The 12,491-nt window shown below is 40.8% G+C and overlaps 1 protein-coding gene across 1 annotated transcript in view; it reads left to right on the top strand.

The window, feature by feature from the left end:
• Positions 1 to 12,491, top strand: part of XRRA1 (X-ray radiation resistance associated 1) — a 99,014-nt gene that overhangs the window by 32,484 nt on the left and 54,039 nt on the right. The window lies entirely within an intron of this gene.

Here is a 12,491-nt window from a genome sequence, read left to right on the forward strand (position 1 = left end):
GCCTTCCCATATTAACCATTTGTAAGTGTACAATTCAGTGACATTAAGTACATTCACATTGTTGTGCAACCATCACCATCATCCTGCTCCAAAACTCTGTTCATCTTGCAAAAATTCCATCAGCTTTGACTGATGGATATGACCCTCTTAAGAAGAACACCACAGAAGCAAGAAGAACTACAGTCCTGCAGCCCGTGGAACAAAAACCACATTCACAGAAAGATAGACAAGATGAAAAGGCAGAGGGCTATGTACCAGATGAAGGAACAAGATAAAACCCCAGAAAAAAAAACTAAGTGAAATGGAGATAGGCAACCTTCCAGAAAAAGAATTCAGAATAATGATAGTGAAGATGATCCAGGACCTCGGAAAAAGAATGGAGGTGAAGATTGAGAAGATGCAAGAAATGTTTAACAAAGACCTAGAAGAATTAAAGAACAAACAGAGATGAACAATACAATAACTGAAATGAAAACTGCACTAGAAGGAATCAATAGCAGAATAACTGAGGCAGAAGAATGGATAAGTGACCTGGAAGACAGAATAGTGGAATTCACTGCTGCGGAACAGAATAAAGAAAAAAAAATGAAAAGAAATGAAGACAGCCTAAGAGACCTCTGGGACAACATTAAACACAACAACATTCGCATGATAGGGGTCCCAGAAGGAAAAGAGAGAGAGAAAGGACCCGAGAAAATATTTGAAGAGATTATAGCCAAAAACTTCCCTAACATGGGAAAGGAAATAGCCACCCAATTCCAGGAAGCGCAGCAAGTTCCATACAGGATAAACCCAAGGAGAAATACGCCGAGACACATAGTAATCAAATTGGCAAAAATTAAATACAAAGAAAAATTATTGAAAGCAGCAAGGGAAAAATGACAAATAACATACAAGGGAACTCCCATAAGGTTAACAGCTGATTTCTCAGCAGAAACTGTACAAGCTACAAGGGAGTGGCATGATATACTTAAAGTGATGAAAGGGAGGAACCTATAACCAAGATTACTCTACCCAGCAAGGATCTCATTCAGATTCAATGGAGAAATCAAAAGCTTTACAGACAAGCAAAAGCTAAGAGAATTCACCACCGCCAAACCAGCTCTACAACAAATGCTAGAGGAACTTCTCTAAGTGGGAAACACAAGAGAAGAAAAGGACCTACAAAAACAAACCCAGAACAATTAAGAAAATGGTCACAGGAACATACATATCGATAATTACCTTAAACGTGAATGGATTAAATGCTCCAACCAAAAGACACAGGCTTGCTGAATGGATACAAAAACAAGACCCATATATATGCTGTCTACAAAAGACCCACTTCAGACCTAGAGACACATACAAACTGAAAGTGAGGGGATAGAAAAAGATATTCCATGCAAATGGAAATCAAAAGAAAGCTGGAGTAGCAATACTCATATCAGATAAAATAGGCTTTAAAATAAAGAATGTTACAAGAGACAAGGAAGGACACTACATAATGATCAAGGGATCAATCCAAGAAGAAGATATAACAATTATAAATATATATGCACCCAACATAGGAGCACCTCAATACATAAGGCAACTGCTAACAGCTATAAAAGAGGAGATCAACAGTAACACAATAATAGTGGGGGACTTTAACACCTCACTTACACCAATGGACGGATCCTCCAAAATGAAAATAAATAAGGAAACAGAAGCTTTAAATGACACAATAGACCAGATAGATTTAATTGATATTTATAGGACATTCCATCCCAAAACAGCAGATTACACTTTCTTCTCAAGTGCACACAGAACATTCTCCAGGATAGATCACATCTTGGGTCACAAATCAAGCCTCAGTAAATTTAAGAAAATTGAAATCATATCAAGCATCTTTTCTGACCACAACGCTATGAGATTAGAAATGAATTACAGGGGGAAAAAAGGTAAAAAACACAAACATAGAGGCTAAACAATACGTTACTACATAACCAAGAGATCACTGAAGAAATCAAAGAGGAAATCAAAAAATAGAGACAAATGACAATGAAAACATGATGATCCAAAACCTATGGGATGCAGCAAAAGCAGTTCTAAGAGGGAAGTTTATAGCTATACAACCCTACCTCAAGAAACAAGAAAAATCTCAAATAAACAATCTAACCTAACACCTAAAGGAACTAGAGAAAGTAGAACAAACAAAACCCAAAGTTAACAGAAGGAAAGAAATCATAAAGAGCAGAGCAGAAATAAATGAAATAGAAACAAAGAAAACAATAGCAAAAATCAATAAAACTAAAAGCTTGTTCTTTGAGAAGATAAACAAAATTGATTAACCATTAGCCAGACTCATCAAGAAAAAGAGGGAGAGGACGCAAATCAATAAAATTAGAAATGAAAGAGGAGAAGTTACAACAGACACGGCAGAAATACAAAGCATCCTAAGAGACTACTAGAAGCAACTCTGTGCCAACAAAATGGACAACCTGGAAGAAATGGACAAATTCTTAGAAAGGTATAACCTTCTAAGACTGAACGAGGAAGAAATAGGAAATATGAACAGACCAATCACAAGTAATGAAATTGAAACTGTGATTAAAAATCTTCCAACAAAAGTCCAGGACCAGATGTCTTCACAGGTGAATTCTATCAAACATTTAGAGAAGAGCTAACACCCATCCTTCTCAAAATCTTCCAAGAAATTACAGAGGAAGGAACACTCCCAAACTCATTCTATGAGGCCATGATCACCCTGATACCAAAACCAGACAAAGAGACTACAAAAATAGAAAATTACAGACCAATATCACTGATGAATATAGATGCAAAAATCCTCAACAAAATGCTAGCAAACAGAATCCAACAACACATTAAAAGGATCATACACTGTGATCAAGTGGGATTTATCCCAGGGATGCAAGGATTCTTCAATATACGAAAATCAATCAATGTGATATACCATATTAACAAATTGAAGAATAAAAACCATATGAGCATCTCAATAGATGCAGTAAAAGCTTTTGACATAATTCAACACTCCAGAAAGTGGGCATAGAGGGATAAAAACTCTCCAGAAAGTGGGCATAGAGGGAACCTACGTCAACATAATAAAGGCCATATACGACAAACCCACAGCAAACATCATTCTCAATGTTGAAAAACTGAAAGCATTTCGTCTAAGATCAGGAACAAGACAAGGATGTCCACTCTTGCCACGCTTATTCAACATAGTTTTGGAAGTCCTAGCCACGGCAATCAGAGAAGAAAAAGAAATAAAAGGAATCCAAATTGGAAAAGAAGAAGTAAAACTGTCACTGTTTGCAGATGACACGATACTATACATAGCGAATCCTAAAGATGCCGCCAGAAAACTACTAGAGCTAATCAATGAATTTGGTAAAGTTGCAGGATACAAAATTAATGGACAGAAATCTCTTGCATTCCTATACACTAATGATGAACAATCTGAAAGAGATATTAAGGAAACACTCCCATTTACCATTGCAACAAAAAGAATAAAATACCTAGGAATAAATCTACCTAGGGAGACAAAAGACCTGTTTGCAGAAAACTATAAGATACTGATGAAAGAAATTAAAGATGATAAAAAAAAGAACACCAGATAATTCCCTGGATTCCAAACATATTCCTTTTTGCCCTCAAGGTATAGCAGCCGTCATACCTATTGTTGATAGTCAATATCAGTCACCTAGCCAATATCATAAACCCCTGTTTTCCTGCCTGTTGATTCAGTGGAATGAGCAGCCCAAGTGGCCAGTAGTGAACTTAATTTCCAGTTAAGTGGAACTATTCTTGTGTCCCCTGTAAAAGTATTCCTCCCTAGGAAACTAAAACCTCTAACTCAAGAGCTCAAAGCTGCAGGAATTACAAGCTGCAAGTGGATTGTTGTGTATAATTATAAGAGGATCTGCTTTCATTTTCATTCATTCATTCCTAGGCCCTTATGCTCTGGTTGTGAGAAAAACAGCCTCAGTCTTGGTTGCTAGTTTGTGTGACACTCCATCCTGTAAGTCCACACCCAAACCTCACAGTGGGTAGTTTGCTAGCTAGTGCAATAAATAAGTTGTCAAAAGACTATCTTGACATTCTATTAGGTCAGCTACTTCTGCGTGATGGAGTATATGGTAAAAAATTAAACTCCATGTATGTGAGCCCATTCTTGTACTTCTTTGCCATGAATTGTGTTCCATGGTTAGAAGCAATGTTATATGCGCTACCAGAATAATGAATAAGACATTCTTGAAGTCCACAGATTGTGATGCTGGCAGAACATTGTGGTCAGGGATGAAAAATCCATATCTCAAATACATATTTATTTCAGTAAGAAAAAAAATCACTGCCCTTTTTATGAAGGCAGGTGTGCACTGTAGTCATCCTCCTACTGGGTGACTGGCTAATCCTCCCAGAAATGGTGCCATGTTAGGGGCTCAGCATTGGCCTCTGCGGGTGCTCGGTAGGGGTGGTAGGCAGATGTGCTTTGTTGAGGGTGAGTGTGTAGCCTCCTTCCCTGCTGCCAAGGCCATTTTGCAAGCACCAGGGTATCCAGCTGACATTCATGGAATGGGTCATCTTGTCCACCTGATCACTGAGAGTCTCCTCTGCAGTGGAAGTCTTTGGGAGCATTCACATGGGATAGAAATAGTCCTTACACATCCTTTTCATCCTGAGAGGTCTGTTCACATGATTTCCCCTCAGACCTCCCTGTCAGCAGTTTTACATTATTTTTTCCAAACTTTGACTCTTCAGCTAAACCACTGCCCATGAATCAGCATAGACCTGTACTTCTGGCTATCTCGCCAACCAAGGAAAATGAACAATCAGATATGTTGCTCTAGGTTTTACATATTGGGAGGATTTCTCCTCCCCTGTCTTTCAGAGCCACCTTTGTATGGAGTTATAATCCTGCAACAGTCTGGTTTTGGTTAGTATCAGCATATCATGCAAAATCATTTGTAAACCTAGCTGCAGATTTTTCTCCTATACCCAGTGGTCATAGGACGTTTGTTATGGGTTGATGGAGAAGTAACAGTACAGCAGGAGTAGGTATCACAGGAGTCTAAGCAATATTAGTTCATGCAACTTTTCCAGGTTTGCTTGAGCCTGATCTCCAATGTTGCTTTCGTTTGATGAGGGAGTTCTGCACATTCAGTTCATGTTGAACAGCTCAGGAGGCATGGTCGCCTTGGTGTCCCATGGTCAGGTGTTCAGTCTCTACCAACATGCAGTAGTAAGCCAGAAACTGTTTTTCATAAGGAAAATAGTTGTCTGCAGAATAGAGCATAACTTTGCTCAAAAATGTTTCTGTAATTGGTGCCTTTAAAAGGCTCTATTCATAGAATGAGCAACCATTAATTTATCATCCAAACCAAGACATAGTTCAGGGGGAAAAGTACCACTATTAATTATTTTGGGATAACAGGTGAAAACTCAGACTGTCCTTGAAAACCAGGATGTATGGTAACCCTATCTATGCAGCCTTAAGACATTTACAGCACAGCTGGACCTACCGAGTAATAACACCCAATACCCTTGGCCAAAGATATAATGCCCAAAAAGCAGCTTGCATGGCAGTTGGACTTGTTGCAGAGCCTTGCCTTGCTCTGGATCCCACACAAAACTGGCAGCCTCAGTAAATGGAGCAGAATAGCACAAATGTTTTATGCGTAGCTGCCCAAATCAGAAAAGGCCAACAAAGCTTTGCGCCTTTTTCTTAGTAGCAGGTGGTGAAAGGTGTCTTTCACATTGGAGGTATATTCCAACATGCTCCAGATACCGGGACATCAAGGAAATTAATCAAGGTGTCAGTTCCTTGAATTTTTACAAGGTTTACCTCCATCCTGTGGCACACTCCATACTGAGGCATCTGAGGTATTTGAATTTCCTGCCCATCAGCTCCAATCAACATGGTGTTCTGTGGAATACCAAAATAATCAAGATCCCTGTGCAATAGATTATAATAGGGCTAAAGAGTTGATGTAGCCCCCAAAGAAGAGAACAAAGGTATACTGCTGTCCCTGTCAGGCGAGAGCATATGGCTTCTGGTAGTTCTTGTTCATTGATAAAGAGAAAGAAACATCTGGCATGTCCTTAGCTGTATCACAAGTGTTAGGGGCTGTGTTAATGTGCTACAGTTAGAAGAGTCTACATATGGAACAGCAGCTGAAATTGGAATCACCACTTGATTGAGTTGATAGTAATCTACAGTAATTACTCAAGACCCGTCTTCTGTACAAGCCAAATAAACAAGTTAAACAGGGATGTCATAGGACTCATTATCCTTATCCCTTTCCAGTGTTTAGTGTTTGCAGTAATCTCTGCTATTACCTCTGGGTTGTGGAATTATTTTTGGTTTACTGTTTTGGAAGCAAAATTCCTAGGGCTTCGATTTGGCCCCTCCTATTATAATAGCCCTTGCTTTTTTGGTCAGTAAAACAAGTGTGGTTATTCTGTCAGTTGCTTAGTATGTCTGTTTATACATTCAGGAACTGGGGATATAACCACACAGTAGGTTTGTGACTTCACTGGGTCCATTCACAGGCTAAATTTCCATTCTCCCATCAGATCTTGACAATCCCCCACTTTGCATGGTGGGCCACCCATGCCTTTCATATCTCCAGACATTAACACCAATCTGTAGATATTTTCTAGTAACTAGTAATTCTTGAAAGCATTGTTCATTAGAACTTTCTGTAATGTTGGAAATGTTCTATATCTGCATTGTCCAGTATGGTAGCCACTAGTCATATTGAGCACTTGAAATGTGGTTAGTGTGACTGAGGAGCTGAATATTTCATTTTATTAAGTTTAATTAGTTTTAATTTAAATGTAAATAGTCAGGAACTGAATGAGAGACCATGACTCTCCCTTCGGGCAACTCAAATCACTTTTTTTTTCTCACCAGATCTAGAGTTTTTGGTTATATAGATCACCAATAATTCCAAATCGTGTTAATTCATTTACAGAAATTGAAGTTGGTTGAAGCTAGTCTTCAATCCCTGCAAGGAACACACTGTTTCTAGTTCACACTTCTTCCTAGGATTTAGTCCTCCACTGCCCTAACTTAAAACAGGGGCAGTTGATTAGGGCTCCCTTTCTGTGGCACACCCTGGACTCCAATTTTTGGCCTCCTGGGCTAACAAGGTTGTCAGAATCTCTGCTCAGCTTCTTAGCCTCTCATCCACTTCTGTAGTTAGCAGGGAGCCGTAGGGGAAAAGTGGCCCCAAATGGTACATGAATCCCTTTGGGTTTCCTCCTTCTTCTAAATCTTGGTCCCCCAACTTTTCACAGCTTGTTAGTTCCCAGATGTCTTAAAGAAGATTATTTTTAATGTATCTATTTTGTCTGGATTTTAGAATTTATACTTAGGGGAGAGTTGCCTCACGTTATTTAGTCTGCACGACCCAAAGCTTTTCCATTTATTTTGGCCAGGTGCCTAGGTGCCTGGTATGGAACCATTTTAAAATAAACTAAACTAGGGGGATATTTTAGGAAACACTCTGACAATCCAAATTTGGGCTAGAGTTTTCAAGAGGACCAGCCTGCCCTCGCCCCTCCCCTTCTCTGTTCACTCCAAGGCAGTTTTCCCCTGGTTGTGGGATGAGGGGAATGGGTTTAGTTCTGGTTCACTCTCTCCTGAGGGTACCTCTCTTTAGGAACCCAGATTCACGTGGGGCGTCTCCAATTACATGCCAGCCTTTGTATAAGATCAGCAAATATCCTTAAGGCAAAAGTGGCTTCTTGTGCTCAGTTTCTGTCTCTAGAGTTTTAGATTTTGGCACACTACTTCCTTACTGTCTTTGCATCTCTTACATGGTTTTATTTATTTATTTTTAAAATTTTTATTGGAGTATAGTTGATTTACAATGTTGTGTTAGTTTCAGGTGTACCACAAAGTGAATCAGTTATATGTATACACATACCACTCTTTTTTAGATTCTTTCCCCATATAGGTCATTACAGAGTATTGAGTAGAGTTCCCTGTGCTATGCAGTAGGTCCTTATTAGTTATCTATTTTACATATAGTAGTGTGTATATGTCAAGCCCAATCTCCCAATTTATCCCTCCCCCCTCCTTTCCCCCTTGGTAACCATAAGTTTGTTTCGCCATCTGTGACTCTGTTTCTGTTTTGTAAATAAGTTTATTTGTACTCTTTTTTTAGATTCCACATATAAGTGATATCATATGATATTTGTCTTTCTCTGACGTACTTCACTCAGTATGGCAATCTCTAGGTCCATCCATGTTGCTGCAAATGGCATTATTTTGTTCTTTTCTATAGCTGAGTAATATTCCATTGTATATATGTACCACACCTTTTTTATCCATTTATCTGTCGATGGATATTTAGGTTTCTTCCATGTCCTGGCTGTTGTAAATAGTGCTGCAATGAACATTGGGGTGCATGTATCTTTCCAAAGTATGGTTTTTCTCTGGATATATGCCCAAGAGCAGGATTACTGGATCATATGGTAGCTCTAAATGATGGGTCTTTTTTCTTTTTATACTTTATTCATCATTCTAGTTGTTTTCAAGTGGAAAGTCTTATCACATAAAATAAGGCAAGTCTCCACCACGCTGCACTTCCTAGTTCTTTACATATAAGAAAAGGAGAATAAATGTACTCCTGCTTACATCAGAGTATCAACTGAAATAATTATGCTTTGAAAGCGATGAGACTCCAGACAACTACTATTGTCATTTCCTCCCTGCACACCTGTCCACACTCAGTATGCTCTATGGATTCCCCTTTTCTGCCAATCTCTTAAATCTTGGTGGTCCCCCGTTGTCCACTCTCAACCCACCGTTTTTCTTAATCTTTACAGTCTTTCTTAGTGGTCTCATCCCTTCCCAAGTTTTAGTTATTTCTCTACTTCACTTCTGTCTTCTGAGCTATACGCGTACGTATCCTGCTTATCATACCAAACTCATCAGACACATGCCCATGCCAACATCTCCTCCTCCTGCGTCCCTGTCCTCAGTGGTGGGCACTGCTCTTCATCTGCTGTGCAGTTGTGCAGGCTAGAAACACGGTCAGCAGCCTGAATTCTTTCCTTCCTCACCTTGCACATCCATTCAGTCGCCAGATTCTGTGAATTGTACTTCCTAAATTTTTCTTAAACTTGCCCTTTTCTGTTACCCTCCTGTTTGGTCTCAGTCTCCAGTTTCTCACCTCCCAGCCCATCCTCACCATCAGCCAGAGTGATGTTTCTGAAATGCACATCTGATTCTATCACCGCCCTGCTTAAAGTCCTTCAGCAGCTTCCCAACATTCTAAACTCCATTAACATTGATTACAAGGCTTTTCACTACTTGACTCTGCCTACTTCTCCATCCTCTGTTCTCCTTTTTTCCATTTCACAACATACCTCATCTACTCTGAACTATTTATATCTCCATTTCCGGGTAGATCATGGTCTGTCTGGGTGAGTTAGGGGAATCATATTTGACCTACTCCATCTTTAGACTGCTCTCTTACTTGTTTTGACTGACAGCTGATACTTTGCCTCTCCCATTAGGCCTATTCCCTTTCCCCCTTGGACCTCAAGAGTCGGCTCTCAGGCTTGACCAGCACGGAGCAGAGGGGCAGTGTGACCTCCTTTTTTCTCATCACTATCTTCCTAATAATGCCACTTGAAAGAGCACTAGCTTTTAGCAGCCACATTGTAAGTCCTTTCTTACACAAGTAAGCTGTTAAGCCATGTCTCCCGCATCCTGTGTTTGCATGGTGGGTTTTCTGTATCTTATCACAGAGGCTGAACTGAATTTGAACAAACATTAGTGTTTGCTAAATTTCGTCTTGTTTGCTATAGTCCTTGGTCTAGTCTGTTGAACAATAATTTTAGCCTAATCCAAAGTCTTACAATGTAAAGTAAAAGAAATCCTTTTCCATCATATAGATAGAGGGAGGAACTGACTAGGCCCAGAGATGCTTGACACCAACTAGAAATCACACAGCAAGCAAAGCAGCAGCACCACCAGAACCAGAGCCCAGGGCCTCTGATCCCTACTCCTACGCTTTTTCTAAAATGGGACATGAGTTCCCATTCCTGAATGGGAATCCAACCACTGGGGCATACTTCTACCTGCTAAAAAATTCCATTAAAGCTATCAGATTTTAGGGGCTTCCCTGGTGGCGCAGTGGTTGAGAGTCTGCCTGCCGATGCAGGGGACACGGGTTCGTGCCCCAGTCCGGGAAGATCCCACATGCCGCGGAGTGGCTGGGCCCGTGAGCCATGGCCGCTGAGCCTGTGCGTCTGGAGCCTGTGCTCCGCAACGGGAGAGGCCACAACAGTGAGAAGCCCGCGTACCGAAAAGAAAAAAAAAAAAAGCTATCAGATTTTAAATCGTATCAATTCCTTTTGCCAAGAGAAGGTATAATAAAAATAGCACTACTCTGAACAGCTGGAAACCTCGGTTTCTCCATTACTGACAGACGCCTGCCACTTCAAAAAGCTCTTCTCCCAAAACTGCCACAGGAAGGGCTCACTGAGGGAGTCTGATGCTTTCCTGTGAAGCTTTGCATCTTGTCTTCCTCACCTACCTATTGATGGCCCCCCTATTTTAAGACATCTATTTTAGAGACAGAATGAAACTTCTCTATGTTATAATTAGAGTTGAACTTTAAAAAGGTTTGTTTCAGGGCTTAAGAGGAGTTTTTTGAAGGCTTATTTCTTAGCTGTTTCATATTCCACTGGAGTAAAATAAAGATTGGCCAGTTATTTATAAATCAACAGAGCTTCTGGGCACTGTCCTGTAATTGCTTTCAGGTAGATTAAAATGTCAGTGTATGAAAGTTGGTCCTTTCAGGAAGAGGAAAAGTCATCCATGACCCGGAAAAGTACCATGAACTAAAGGCTTCTTTCCTTCTCTGTTGAGTTTCTCTGGTCTTTGGACTTGAAGCCTCTTCCCCCACACCTTGCCAGGGCTCTTTCGGAAACCATATCTGACCTTTGCCTTTTTTTTTAGTCAGAACTATCATGGTTATAATCTACAGAAATCCATCAATATTAGAGTAACAAAAAAGGAGAAATTTACTCTAAGAACAATGGGGCATCTAACAGCCATGCCTTAGGGACATACTGAATGTAGGTCCTGAGCATTGTGGAAGAGCCCAGAAGTTCTGTCTCTCAGCTTTCACATATGCTCGTCTCTGTGACTCGCTCCATTTGTCTTTACAGGTGAGCACCTGTCTCTCTCTGGGCCCCGTGATGGGCTACACATGACTGGCCAGAGCTCCTAAAAATATTACAGCTCCAGCCACAAAGCAATGATTTTTCTCCGGTTCCTCTCCCTCTCTCGCAGTTCTTAAGAACATGGCAAACTCCCTCTCCATTCTTTTTTTTTTTTTCGGCCACGCCATGCAGCTTATGGGATTTTAGTTTCCCAACCAGAGATCAAACCCAGGCCCTCAGCAGTGAGAGCATGGAGTCTTAACCCTTACCCGCTGGACTGCCAGGGAATTCCCTCCCGCTCCATTCTTCATGGTTTAGCTTAAACACTGCCTTCCCTGAGTCCTCCACACCGGGGTCGGTGACTCCCATCACGCTTCATGCCTGCCTCTGCTGTGGCATTTGTCTCACTGTGTGCTGTGCATCCCCCTCCTCCACGAGACTCTAATAAGCACCTTGAGAGGGGGATGTGTTCCTTTTCTCTTTGTATTCCCAGTCCCTGGCTCCACAAATACGTGTTGAAGAAATTCATGAATGTGAATGAATGAATGAATCACTACACGGCTGGCTATATGCTGTCTTGAAATTCATCTTTGAGATATTCCTGCCTTTAGGTGTACTCTTACAGTCCTTTTGGACTTTTGAACTCATTGCCTACCTTTGTCAAGTTCTCTCCAGCCCAGCCAACAGCTACCGTTCCACTTCCCCACCCTTTAATCCACAGAGAGCTTGAAGATGTGATGTGAGAGGCGGGTGCTGCTGTGGAAAGGGCCTGGGGTTTGGAGTTGAGTTTGAGCTCTACCACTTTCTGGCTGTGAGATTTTGGGCAAGGGACTCTGAGTTTGCATTTCTTCATCTGAAAAGGAGATGGATAACACCAGTCCTTCTCAGTGCTATTCTAAGATGACATGTATAAAACAGCTAACAATTCCAGGAATGCAGTAGGCTCAGAAGAAAGGCTGCTTTCCTGTCCTCTCATTGTAGGCACATCTGTGATTTACATATGTGTATGTGTGTTTTGTGACTGGATATCCCTATGTGTTTTCGTGTATACAGAGGATGGAGTTGGAGGGAGGAATGAAAACACGATGTGAGTCATCTGCCTTTCATGTGCTTAAAAATAAATACCTAGGCCTCATCCACCTGGGGACACAAATGAGGTCACATCATTGATGGTAGTACCACCATCAGTGATGCCACCACTTCCTGTCCCACCTGTGTGATTCAGGACCTCAGCCTGTTAAATCCCACTCTCAAGTGTTTCTGGGAATCCTCAGAGAGTTTGAATTTAAGAAAAGACTTCCCAATTCCATACTGATGTGTGCACT

The sequence above is a fragment of the Grampus griseus genome (genome assembly GCF_964374135.1).
Source record: "Grampus griseus genome assembly, chromosome: 8".
Lineage (NCBI taxonomy): Eukaryota > Metazoa > Chordata > Mammalia > Artiodactyla > Delphinidae > Grampus > Grampus griseus.